This window comes from Schistocerca serialis, chromosome 1, assembly GCF_023864345.2.
Source record: "Schistocerca serialis cubense isolate TAMUIC-IGC-003099 chromosome 1, iqSchSeri2.2, whole genome shotgun sequence".
Lineage (NCBI taxonomy): Eukaryota > Metazoa > Arthropoda > Insecta > Orthoptera > Acrididae > Schistocerca > Schistocerca serialis.
The window spans coordinates 113181658-113195637 of NC_064638.1; positions in this window are offsets into that span (position 1 = coordinate 113181658).

The following is a 13980-nucleotide window of genomic DNA, read 5'->3' on the forward strand; positions in this document are numbered from 1 at the left end:
CGTATGCGTGTTTGGCGCCGTGCAGGTGAGCGCCACAATCAGGACTGCATACGACCGAGGCACACAGGGCCAACACCCGGCATCATGGTGTGGGGAGCGATCTCCTACACTGGCCGTACACCACTGGTGATCGTCGAGGGGACACTGAATAGTGCACGGTACATCCAAACCATCATCGAACCCATCGTTCTACCATTCCTAGACCGGCAAGGGAACTTGCTGTTCCAACAGGACAATGCACGTCCGCATGTATCCCGTGCCACCCAACGTGCTCTAGAAGGTGTAAGTCAACTACCCTGGCCAGCAAGATCTCCGGATCTGTCCCCCATTGAGCATGTTTGGGACTGGATGAAGCGTCGTCTCACGCGGTCTGCACGTCCAGCACGAACGCTGGTCCAACTGAGGCGCCAGGTGGAAATGGCATGGCAAGCCGTTCCACAGGACTACATCCAGCATCTCTACGATCGTCTCCATGGGAGAATAGCAGCCTGCATTGCTGCGAAAGGTGGATATACACTGTACTAGTGCCGACATTGTGCATGCTCTGTTGCCTGTGTCTATGTGCTTGTGGTTCTGTCAGTGTGATCATGTGATGTATCTGACCCCAGGAATGTGTCAATAAAGTTTCCCCTTCCTGGGACAATGAATTCACGGTGTTCTTATTTCAATTTCCAGGAGTGTATTAATAATGAAGGGAAATTGAAGAAGTCGAATAATTGGAATGGTAACGGAAGCAGGGCACAGAATAACGGCCAGCAGTTCCGAAACCACAATAATAACGGGCGAAAGTGGAATGGTGGCCATAGGAATAACGGATCACTTTTTCAGCGGAATCTAAAAGCGCCAAACGAACCTCTACCGGAGGTTGCGATTGTGGAGGTCAGTTCACCAAACTCAAAATGAATAAGGGAGGAAGAAGGAGTACAAAATCGACTAGTACCCAAAGTGGGAAAGCCGGCCGCGGTAGCCGTGCGGTTCTAGGCGCTGCCGTCCGGAACCGCGGGACTGCTACGGTCGCAGGTTCGAATCCTGCCTCGGACATGGATGTGTGTGATGTTCTTAGGTTAGTTAGGTTTAAGTAGTTCTAAGTTCTAGGGGACTGATGACCTAAGATGTTAAGTCCCATAGTGCTCAGAGCCATTTGAACCAAAGTGGGAAAGACTGCAGAGAAACCCGCATCTAGGATCGGAAACAGTCACGTAAAGTTGTTATATAATACTATGATGGCATAGGAGAACTGCTATTTGAAGACACGCACACAAACCTTGAATGACTCCTATCTAATAGTCTAAATGTAAAAAGGTGAGATCAAGGTAGAAGCTGTTATGGGTAGTGGCAGTCAATTGTCAGCTATCTCAGAGCAATTATACGAGTGCAAAATACGTATATATCCCAATATTAAAAGTTTAGGAAACGAAACTATGAGGGACGATACTAGGAAACAGTACTGAGATGAATGGACAAATCAGTTGGAATTTCTGTGCCAATGGTACAAGTTGATAGCGAATTTATTCTTGGTGCCTAATTTGGTCACAGGAATTATCATCAGAAAGGACTTCCTGGCTGAGCATAAGGCAATTATGGACGTGAGACGAGGAAACGTGACACGAGAAAACAAAGGTAAAAATCAACATTAGATTCGATGAACAAGCTACGGAGGGACACATTCCCTCTAGTTGTCTAAAATTACAAGTAGAAAGTTAGGTTGGTGACACAACTAAGCAATACCTGAGGTAATCGAAGAAGGGATAACAATGCGAGAGAGAAGGTGGCAATTGCCGAGATCTATCAAGCAATTGCTGTAAAGCTATTTCAGCTTACCAGAACCACAGAAATGATTAAAGCGGTACTAGAAGCATTCTTACTAAAGAGGGGGTCGATCAAAGATTTCCAAAACATGTTCAACATATAACCACACAAACCATTCCGCGTTCCACCTTATGCAATACCCTTGGCTTACCGGAGAAAGGTCTTTCTCGAGCTCCATAAAATGATGGATAATTGGGTGATAGAACAAACGTCGTCGACAAATAATAATCCACTGCGAATTGTTGAAAAACAGGACTGCTGTATACGCCTAGTCCTCGATTCAGGACAAATCAACAGAATTATTGTGGAACAGACAGACAGACCAGGAGATTTGGATAATGTAGTACAGAAGTTTCATGGAGTGTCCGTATTTACATCTATCGATATCAGATACAGGTTCTGGCAGATCGAACTGGCACATGAATGTCGCAAGTACACGGCCTTCAGTGCGTCTGGTAAGGTCTTACAATCCGAAAACTATCGTTCCGGCCTGAATGTGTCGTCTGCGGCCTTTTTTCGCGGTTTAGGGACTATACTAGATGAGAATCTAAGGGACAGAATAATATGTTATGTCCATGACATAACAATAGGGAAAAGAATGTGCGGACAACAGAGCGAGGTGTTAGGAGCCGTACTCGACAAAATGCTAGCACATGGAGTAACGGTTGTTGTTGTTGTTGTGATCTTCAGTCCTGAGACTGGTTTTATGCAGCTCTCCATGCTACTCTATCCTGTGCAAGCTTCTTCATCTCCCAGTACCTACTGCAACCTACATCCTTCTGCTTAGTGTATTCTGCTTAGTGTATTCATCTCTTGGTCTTCCTCTACGATTTTTACTCTCCACGCTGCCTTCCAATGCTAAATTTGTGATCCCTTGATGCCTCAAAACATGTCCTACCAACCGATCCCTTCTTCTAGTCAAGTTGTGCCACAAACTTCTCTTCTCCCCAATCCTATTCAATACCTCCTCATTAGTTACGTGATCTACCCACCTTATCTTCAGCATTCTTCTGTAGCACCACATTTCGAAAGCTTCTATTCTCTTCTTGTCCAAACTAGTTATCGTCCATGTTTCACTTCCATACATGGCTACACTCCATACAAATACTTTCAGAAACGACTTCCTCACACTTAAATCTATACTCGATGTTAACAAATTTCTCTTCTTCAGAAACGATTTCCTTGCCATTGCCAGTCTACATTTTATATCCTCTCTACTTCGTCCATCATCAGTTATTTTACTCCCTAAATAGCAATACTCCTTTACTACTTTAAGTGTCTCATTTCCTAATCTAATTCCCTCAGCATCACCCGATATAATTTGACTACATTCCATTATCCTTGTTTTGCTTTTGTTGATGTTCATCTTATATCCTCCTTTCAAGACACTGTTCATTCCGTTCAACTGCTCTTCCAAGTCCTTTGCTGTCTCTGACAGAATTACAATGTCATCAGCGAACCTCAAAGTTTTTACTTCTTCTCCATGAATTTTAATACCTACTCCGAATTTTTCTTTTGTTTCCTTTACTGCTTGCTCAATATACAGATTGAATAACATCGGGGACAGGCTACAACCCTGTCTCACTCCTTTCCCAACCACTGCTTCCCTTTCATGCCACCCGACTCTTATAACTGCCATCTGGTTTCTGTACAAATTGTAAATAGCCTTTCGCTCCCTGTATTTTACCCCTGCCACCTTCAGAATTTGAAAGAGAGTATTCCAGTTAACATTGTCAAAAGCTTTCTCTAAGTCTACAAATGCTAGAAACGTAGGATTGCCTTTTCTTAATCTTTCTTCTAAGATAAGTCGTAAGGTTAGTATTGCCTCACGTGTTCCAACATTTATACGGAATCCAAACTGATCTTCCCCGAGGTCCGCTTCTACCAGTTTTTCCATTCGTCTGTAAAGAATTCGCGTTAGTATTTTGCAGCTGTGACTTATTAAACTGATAGTTCGGTAATTTTCACATCTGTCAACACCTGCTGTCTTTGGGATTGGAATTATTATATTCTTCTTGAAGTCTGAGGGTATTTCGCCTGTCTCATACATCTTGCTCACCAGATGGTAGAGTTTTGTCATGACTGGCTCTCCCAAGGCCATCAGTAGTTCTAATGGAATGTTGTCTATTCCCGGGGCCTTGTTTCGACTCAGGTCTTTCAGTGCTCTGTCAAACTCTTCATGCAGTATCTTATCTCCCATTTCGTCTTCATCTACTTCCTCTTCCATTTCCATAATATTGTCCTCAAGTACATCGCCCTTGTATAAACCCTCTATATACTCCTTCCACCTTTCTGCCTTCCCTTCTTTGCTTAGAACTGGGTTGCCATCTGAGCTCTTGATATTCATACAAGTGGTTCTCTTCTCTCCAAAGGTCTCTTTAATTTTCCTGTAGGCAGTATCTATCTTACCCCTAGTGAGACAAGCCTCTACATCCTTACATTTGTCCTCTAGCCATCCCTGCTTAGCCATTTTGCACTTCCTGTCGATCTCATTTTTGAGACTTTTGTATTCCTTTTTGCCTGCTTTATTTACTGCATTTTTATATTTTCTCTTTTCATCAATTAAATTCAATATTTCTTCTGTTACCCAAGGATTTCTATTAGCCCTCGTCTTTTTACCTACTTGATCGTCTGCTGCCTTCACTACTTCATCCCTCAGAGCTACCCATTCTTCTTCTACTGTATTTCTTTCCCCCATTCCTATCAATTGTTCCCTTATGCTCTCCCTCAAACTCTCTACAACCTCTGGTTCTTTCAGTTTATCCAGGTCCCATATCCTTAAATTCCCACCTTTTTGCAGTTTCTTCAGTTTCAATCTGCAGTTCATAACCAATAGATTGTGGTCAGAATCCACATCTGCCCCTGGAAATGTCTTACAATTTAAAGTCTGGTTCCTAAATTTCTGTCTTGCCATTATATAATCTATCTGAAATCTTCTAGTATCTCCAGAGTTCTTCCATGTATACAACCTTCTTTCATGATTCTTGAACCAAGTGTTAGCTATGATTAAGTTATGTTCTGTGCAAAATTAACGGTTAACATTAACAAATCCTGTGTTGAGACAAAGCAAGTCCACTTCCAGAGTCTCATGATCGCGGCAGAAGGGACAGGCCGGAAAAATTAGAGGCCAAAGTTGAATTCGCAATACGACATACACTTATACAACTTCGCGGGTTTCTAGATATTGTAAATTTATACAAAAGATTTATTTATACGAAGGAACCAGCCATACAGGACAGTGGTGTAGGAAACATAATTTGTCCCCTGGGCACAACACTTTATTGATGAATCCCCTCCCTCCTCGGAGCCAGGGCTACAATAATACACTTTACTGGTGCCTCCCCTATTTACAGAAATATATATAGTATAATATATTTTATGGAAAATCTTGTTTGTCTTGGATACCATTTGGCACCCCCCTGCACCCCCGCCTCGAACCGCCCCCCCCCCCCCCCCCCCCCCCTCGGCAGCCTCACTGCGCCGCTGCAAGATTGTGTGCCATTTCAGAAAAGAACAATACCGTTCATGTGAGACGACATTGCAGATGGATGGGGAGTTTCACAGTTCTAAGGCAGCGCTATTCACAGTCCCGATTACTGCCCCCAGCCAGAAATTGCTGGAGATTTTTGTATAGCCACGGACAGTTCGAAGACAGGTTTTCGCATATTAATATTACAAGAACATGAAGAGAATGGGCAACTGACTCACAGGACAACTGGACAACTGCATTCGGACGCCATGTGCTCATGAAGTGCGAACGAAATTGCTTACTACTGAATTTGAAGCTCTGGTAATCGTCTGGGGTTTTCAAAAGTTTCAGTATTTTCTGTACGAACGAAAAACGAGGGTGAAAACAGATCACAAAGCGTCAAAGTTTCTGATGACAGAGAAACTCGGGTACAGGGGACGGGGGCGCTAGGTTTCGATACTCCAGGAGTATAACTTTAGCACACTATGTACCAGGTCCCCCAATATTATCGCCGACGAATACCCACGCTCGCTTACCAGGAGGAGCCACGAATTATGGGGGAAAGGCATTTGGGGATGACCCCTTCTCAATTTATTATACTCAAAAGGTGGCGTTTGAAAATTTCGTAACAGCTTCAAAGCAAAATATTCGAACAGGACAAGATAAATACTTAAATCTTCTCAGGATTAAAACTAAACGGACAGACAAGATCAAGCGCAATTTTGGCAACATTGTCTTTTGAAAATACGTGTGTCATTCTTCAGATGGAATGTGGGCAGCCCCTATGGATAGTGGGTGCTCCGGAAGAATAAAGTAATTTGATACACACATTTTCGTGCCAAGAAGTCTCCTGAAACTGAAAAGTCTGTGCCACTTCAGGAACACTGAGAAGCAGATACGAAAGGTTCTGACAATCTGTAAAAGGCTGCCAGAACACAAAAACAACCACAGTTCGGACGCAGGTACTGTTGCATCCGATTGTACAAGTGGAGTTAAGGGAAACGGCCGAATCGGGTCTGATGGACCTGCTACCATGCTCATCACGTGGCTTTAATTATATTATGGTAGTGGTCGAGTTAACCTCGAAGTATGTGACAGCCACAACACTGAGAAAGGGCGATGTTATAGTCACAAACATATGGCCCACAATTTTAGACGAACAGTTGGTAACAGGTAGGTTTTTTAAATTAAAAAACAGAATGTAGGTACGTTTGAACATTTTATTTCGGTTGTTCCAATGTGAACCTATCATTTCTAAGAACGCATGCTGTTACAGCGTAATTATCTGTAAAAGCCACATTAATGCACTAAATGCTCAAAATGGTGTCCGTCAACCTCAGTGCATTTGGCAATTCCTCTCAACAGCGAGTAGTTCGCCTGCCGTAATATTCGCACCTGCATTGAAAATCCACTGACGCATGTTGTCAGGCGTTGTCGGTGGATCACGTTAGCAAATATCCTTCAACTTTCCCCGCAGAAAGAAATCCGGGGACGTCAGATCCGGTGAACGTGCTTCGACGACCAATCCACCTGTCATGAAATATGCTATTCAATACCGCTTCAACCGTACGCGAGCTACGTGCCGCACTTCCATCATGTTGGAAGTACATCGCCATTCTGTCATGCAGTGAAACATCTTGTAGTAACATCGGTAGAACATTACGTACCAAATCAGCATACATTGCACCATATAGATTGCCATCGATAAAATGGGGGCCAATTATCCTTCCTCCCATAATGCCGCACCATACATTAACCCGCCAAGGTCGCTGATGTTCCACTTGTCGCAGCCATCGTGGATTTTCCGTTGCCTAATAGTGCATATTATGCCGGTTTACGTTACCGCTGTTGGTGAATGACGCTTCGTCGCTCAACAGAACGCGTGCAAAAGATCTGTCATCGTCCAGTAATTTCTCTTGTGCCCAGTGGCAGAACTGTACAAGACGTTCAAAGTCGTCTCCATGCAATTCCTGGCGCACAGAAATATGGTACGGGTGCAATCGATGTTGATGTAACATTCTCAACACCGACGTTCTTGAGATTCTCGAGCAGTTTGTCTTTTACTGATGTGAGGATTAGCCACGACAGCAGCTAAAACACCTACTTGGGCTTCATCATTTGTTGCAGGTCGTGGTTGACGTTTCACATGTGGCTGAACCCTTCCTACTATCCGGAGAACGGTCCGGACACTTGGATGATGTCGTCCAGGATACCGCGCAGCATACATAGCACACGCCCGTTGGGCAATTGGTAAACGGTCCGTTTTAACACGGGTAATGTAACACTACGCAAATACCGTCCGCACTGGTGGAATGTTACGCGATACCAAGTACTTATACGTTTGTGACTATACAGCACCATCTATCACAAAGCGAAAGAAGTAGTCCAACTAAAACATTCATATTTCTTTACGTACAACACGAATATGTAATAAAAATGGGTGTTCCTATTTAAAAAAGCGCAGTTGATATACGTTTGACCTATGGCAGCGCCATCTAGCGGGCCAAGCTAGACAAGTTTCGTTCTTTGCAGTTTTTTCGTTTGACGCTTATTTCGTGAGATATTTGGCCCGGACCACCCTGTATATATCCCCTGTGACATCTCCTGTACACATCGAATAAAACACTATTCTTGTATAAGGGGAGTGTCTAAGCGCGGACCAGGTGTTCATAGGTAATTTCTGATGGTTTTACTACATCATACCATGGAAAAGCAACGTTCACCTTATCGAAAGGACCCTGCACATTTTTCCTCCAGTATTCTCAAACTGAATTTGTTCTGCAATAGAATCTACACCGAAAAGGGAAAGAAACTGGTACGCCTGCCCAATACCGTGTAGGGCTCCTGTAACCACGTAGAAGTGCCGCAACACGACTTGGAATGGACTCGACTAATGTCTGAAGTGGAACTTGAAGGAACTGACACCATGAATCGTGCAGGGCTGCCCATAAATCCGTAAGAGTAGGAGGGGGTGGAGATCTCTTCTGAACAGCACGTTGCAAAGCATCCCAGATACGCTCAATAATGTTCGTGTCTGGGGAGTTTGGTGGCCGGCGAAAGTATTTAAACTCAGAAGAGTGTTCCTGGAGCCACTCTGCAGCAATTCTGGACGTGTGGTGTGTCACATTGTCCTGCTGGAATCGCCCATGTCCGTTGGAATGCACAATGGACATGATCAGACAGGATGCTTACGTACGTGTCACCTGCCAGAGTCGTATCCAGACATATCAAGGGTACAATATCACTCCAAATGCACACGCCCCGCACCGTTACAGAGCCTTCATCAGCTTGAGCAGTCCCCTGCTGATATGCAGGGTCCATGGATTCATGTGGTTGTCTCCATACCCGTACACGTCCATCCGCTCGATGCAATTTGAAACTAGTCTCGTCCGACCAGGCAACATGTTTCCAGTCATCAGTTCCAGTGTCTGTGATAACAGGTCCAGACGAGGTGTAAAGCTTTGTGTCGTACAGTCATCAAGGGTACTCGAGTGGCCCTTCGGCTGCGAAACCCCATATCGATGATGTTTCGTTGAATGGTTTGATTGCCCAGGATTGAAATATGAAGCAGTTTGCGGAAGGGTTGCACTTCTGTCGCGTTGAACAATTCTCTTCAGTCGTCGTTGGTCCCGTTCTTACAAGATCTTTTTCCTGCCCCAGCGATGTCGCAGATTTGATGTTTTAGCGGGTTCCTGATGTTCAAGGTACACTCGTGAAGTGGTTTTGCGGGAAAATTCCCATTTCATCGCTATCTCGGAGATGCTGTGTCCCATCGCTCGTGTGCCTAGTATAACGCCACGTTCAAACTCGCTTAAATCTTGATAACCTGCCATTGTAGCAGCAGTAACCGATCTAACAACTGCGCCAGACACTTGTCATCTTATACAGTTGTTACCGACGGCAGCGCCGTATTCTGCCTGTGTACAAATCTCTGTATTTGAATACACATGACTATACCAGTTTCTTTGGCGCTCCAATGTATTTCACACGACGTTAAACATTTTTTAAAGTAACTTTACAAGTAAACGCAAACTAACAACGGTTTTTCATTTTTCATGTAATGTTACAGGCAAATAATTTTACATTTGTTATCATCTTACTTACGTGTGTCCGGGCAACGAATTCCGGGTGTATTTCGTGTCTGGTAACACCAGTACGTCGCCGCCCCAAAGAGTCGAGTTCCCATGTATAAAACAGCTTCAAATATCTGATTACTTTACAAATGAGATAAGGTGTTAAACATTTGGCATTAAGCGTGAAGTTCAGAAAATGTTCGAAATTATGTTTAAAGTTTGCTGGAAGTCGCTAAGTGCTCCTATCATCTAACACTGGATGAGTAGCCCTAAAGTCTGGGTAACTGACGCTCCGTTTGAAGCAAAAGCTAGTTTTTCACGCAACTCAATGTTTATGACATCGTATTTCCTGGACCGTGTGTCGTGCTATTATACAATTTAGTAGGCATATTCAGTGGTATAAGTGAATAATTTATGTGTTGCTAGTAGAGTTTGCAGATAAGAAGTAATAAAAATTCATGTACAGGGTGATTCAAAAAGAATACCACAACTTTAGGAATTTAAAACTCTGCAACGACAAAAGGCAGAGCTAAGCACTATCTGTCGGCGAATTAAGGGAGCTATAAAGTTTCATTTAGTTGTACATTTGTTCGCTTGAGCCGCTGTTGACTAGGCGTCAGCGTCAGTTGATGCTAAGATGGCGACCGCTCAACAGAAAGCTTTTTGTGTTATTGAGTACGGCAGAAGTGAATCGACGACAGTTGTTCAGCGTGCATTTCGAACGAAGTATGGTGTATGTGTGGTATGTGTGATAGGTGGTGTATTAAACGTTGGTATAAACAGCTTACAGAGAATGGGTGTTTGTGCAAAGGGAAAAGTTCTGGACGGCCGAGAACGAGTGATGAAAATGTAGCACGCATCCAGCAAGCATTTGTTCGCAGCCCGGGAAAATCGACACGCAGAGCTAGCAGAGAGCTGCAAATTCCACAATCAACTGTATGGAGAGTCCTGCGTCAACTACCCGAGGCGATGGATCGGCCGCCAGGCAGCCCGTGACAGAGCACTTCATCACTGGCCTCCAAGAAGCCCTGATCTTACCCCCTGCGATTTTTTCTTATGGGGGTATGTTAAGGATATGGTGTTTCGGCCACCTCTCCCAGCCACCACTGATGATTTGAAACGAGAAATAACAGCAGCTATCCAAACTGTTACTCCTGATATGCTACAGAGAGTGTGGAACGAGTTGGAGTATCGGGTTGATATTGCTCGTGTGTCTGGAGGGGGCCATATTGAACATCTCTGGTTTTTGAGCGAAAAAAAACCTTTTTAAATACTCTTTGTAATGATGTATAACAGAAGGTTATATTATGTTTCTTTCATTAAATACACATTTTTAAAGTTGTGGTATTCTTTTTGAATCACCCTGTATTATGCTACATTTTTACTGAAGAAACAGCGTAAATTTAAGTGATAAACTTTCCTTCTTTCATCATTTTCTGAGGCGTATCACGCAGAAAAAACTTCGTTAAGGTTTGATATTATGTGTAAAGTTTGTTGGAAGTCGCTGACTCATATCGCTCTCAAAATACTGGACGAATTAATATAGTCTATGTAACTTTCTCTCCGTGAACTGTACTGCCTCAACATGTAACAGAGAGCGTACCGAAAAGTGATTCCCTGGAATTTTGTTTTTTGCTCAATGCGGGTTGAGGTTTTACATGTCATGCATATTACACGGTCGACTTTTCCGCTTCGCTGACGCAAAGGCTCCGAATTGTAGCATGTAACAAGGCGGTGTGCCACGTAACTACGTCGGTGCATAAGAAACAGCTTGTTGTAATCGAGTTTCTAACTGCTCCTATGTATAATCGCTAAGCAGGTTTAACGCTTCCGTTCAGTCACTCGTTGACCAGTCTGGTTTGGCAGTAGAAGATAGTAAAAGGAAGGCCGAAGTTTTAAATTCCACGTTTAAGAAATCGTTCACGCAGGAGAATCGTACAAACGTACCATCGTTTGACCGTCCCACAGAGTCCTGTATGGATGACACTGTAATAAGCATTCCTGGAACAGACAAGTAACTGAAAGAGTCGCCAGGTCCAGATGTAATCTTAATTTGGTTTTAGAAAGAGTACTCTACGTTATTAGCCCCTTACTTAATATACATTTATCGCGAATCTCTCGACCCGCGGAAATTGTCAAGCGGCTGGAAAAAAGCGCAGGGGACTCCTGTATACAGGGTGTTACAAAAAGGTACGGCCAAACTTTCAGGAAACATTCCTCACACACAAATAAAGAACAGATGTTATGTGGACATGTGTCCGGAAACGCTTAATTTCCATGTTAGAGCTCATTTTAGTTTCGTCCACCTACGCTCAATGGAGCACGTTATCACAACATGTGGTTCATGCACGATGGAGCTCCTGCACATTTCAGTCGAAGTGTTCGTACGCTTCTCAACAACAGATTCGGTAACCGATGGATTGGTAAAGGCGGACCAATTCCATGGCCTCCACGCTCTCCTGACCTCAACCCTCTTGACTTTCATTTATGGGGGCATATGAAAGCTCTTGTCTGCGCAACAAAAATGGTTCAAATGGCTCTGAGCACTATGCGACCTAACTTCTGAGGTCATCAGTCGCCTAGAACTTAGAACTACTTAAACCTAACTAACCTAAGGACATCACACACATCCATGCCCGAGGCAGGATTCGAACCTGTAACCGTAGCAGTCGCGCAGTTCCGGACTGAGCGCCTAGAACCGTGTCTACGCAAACCCGGTACCAAATGTAGAGACTCTTCGTGCTCGTATTGTGGACGGTTGTGATACAATACGCCATTCTACAGGGCTGCATCAGCGCATCAGGGATTCCATGCGACGGAGGGTGGATGCATGTATCCTCGCTAACGGAGGACATTTTGAACATTTCCTGTGACAAAGTGTTTGAAGTCACGCTGGTACGTTCTGTTGCTGTGCGTTTCCATTCCATGATTAATGTGATTTGAAGAGAAGTAATAAAATGAGCTCTAACATGGAAAGTAAGCGTTTATGGACACATGTCCACATAACATATTTTCTTTCTTTGTGTGTGAGGAATGTTTCCTGAAAGTTCGGCCGTACCTTTTTGTAACGCCCTGTATAAGAAGGGTAAAAGAACGGACCCGCAGAATTACATATCAATGTCCTTAACATCGGTTTGTTGCAGAATTCTAGAACATATTTGAATTCGAATATAATAAATTTTCTAGAGACCGTAACGCTCATCTCGACGAACCAGCACGGCTTCAGAAAGCAGATTGTTAGTGAAAGTACGTGCATACGCAATAGGCTCCCAAATACGTGACTGGCTCGAAGACTTCTTACGTAATAGATCCCAGTGTGTTGTCCTGGAGGGCGAGTGTTTATAGGAGACGGGGGTAACATTAGGGAATTGTGATAGGACCGTTGCTATTTTCTGTGTACATAAATGATCTGGCAGACAGGGTGTGCAGCAATCTGCGGTTGTTTGCTGATGATGCTGTGGTGTACAGTGAGCTGTCGAAAGTGACTGAGTGCACGTTGATACAAGATCTAGACAACATTTCTAGTTGGTGGGATGAATGACAGCTGGGCCTTAATGTAGAAAAATGTAAGTTAAAGCTCTTGAGGGTAAGTTAAAGCGGATGAGTAGGAAAAACTAACCCGTTATGTTCGGGTACAGCATTAGTAGTGTCCCAGTCGCGTCGGTTAAATATCTGGGCGTAACGTTGCGAAGTGATATGAAATGGAAAGAGCATGGCAGGACTGTGGTAGGGAAGGCGAACGGTTGACTTCGGCTTATTGGGAGAATTTTAGAAAACTGTGGTTCATCCCTACATCTACATCTACATGGTTACTCTGCAATTCACACTTAAGTGCCTGGCAGAGGGTTCATCGAACTATTTTCATACTACTTCTCTACCATTCCACTCTCGAATGGCGCGTGGGAAAAAGGAACACCTAAATCTTTCCGTTCGAGTTCTGATTTCTCCTATTTTATTATGATGATCATTTCTCCCTACGTAGGTGGGCGTCAACAAAATATTTTGGCATTCGGAAGAGAAAGTTGGTGATTGAAATTTCGTAACTGGATCTCGTCTCAAAGAAAACCGCCTTTGTTTCAGTGACCACCATCCCAATTCGCGTATCATATCTCCCTATCGCGCGATAACACGAAACAAGCTGCGCTTCCTTGCACTTTTTCGACGTCCTCCGTCAATCCTATCTGGTAAGGATCCCCGCGCAGCAAATTTCCAGCATAGGACGGACAAGTGTAATGTAGACTGTCTCTTTAGTGGGTTTGTCGCATCTTCTAAGTGTTCTGCCAAAAAAGCGCAGACTTTGTTTCGCCTTCCTCACGATATTATGTATGTGGTCTTTCCAATTTAAGTTGCTCTTAATTGTAATTCCTGGGTATTTAGTCGAATTGACAGCCCTTGCGATTTATCGTATACCCAAAATTTATCGGATTTCTTTTAGTACCCATGTGGATGACCTCACACTTTTCTTTGTTTAGTGCCAATTGGCACTTTTCGCACCATACAGAAATTCTCTCTACACCATTTTGTAATTGTAATTGATCGTCTGATGATTTTACTCGACGCTAAATTACAGCATCATCTGCAAACAATCTAAGGGGGCTGCTCAGATTATCACCTAGATCATTTATGTGA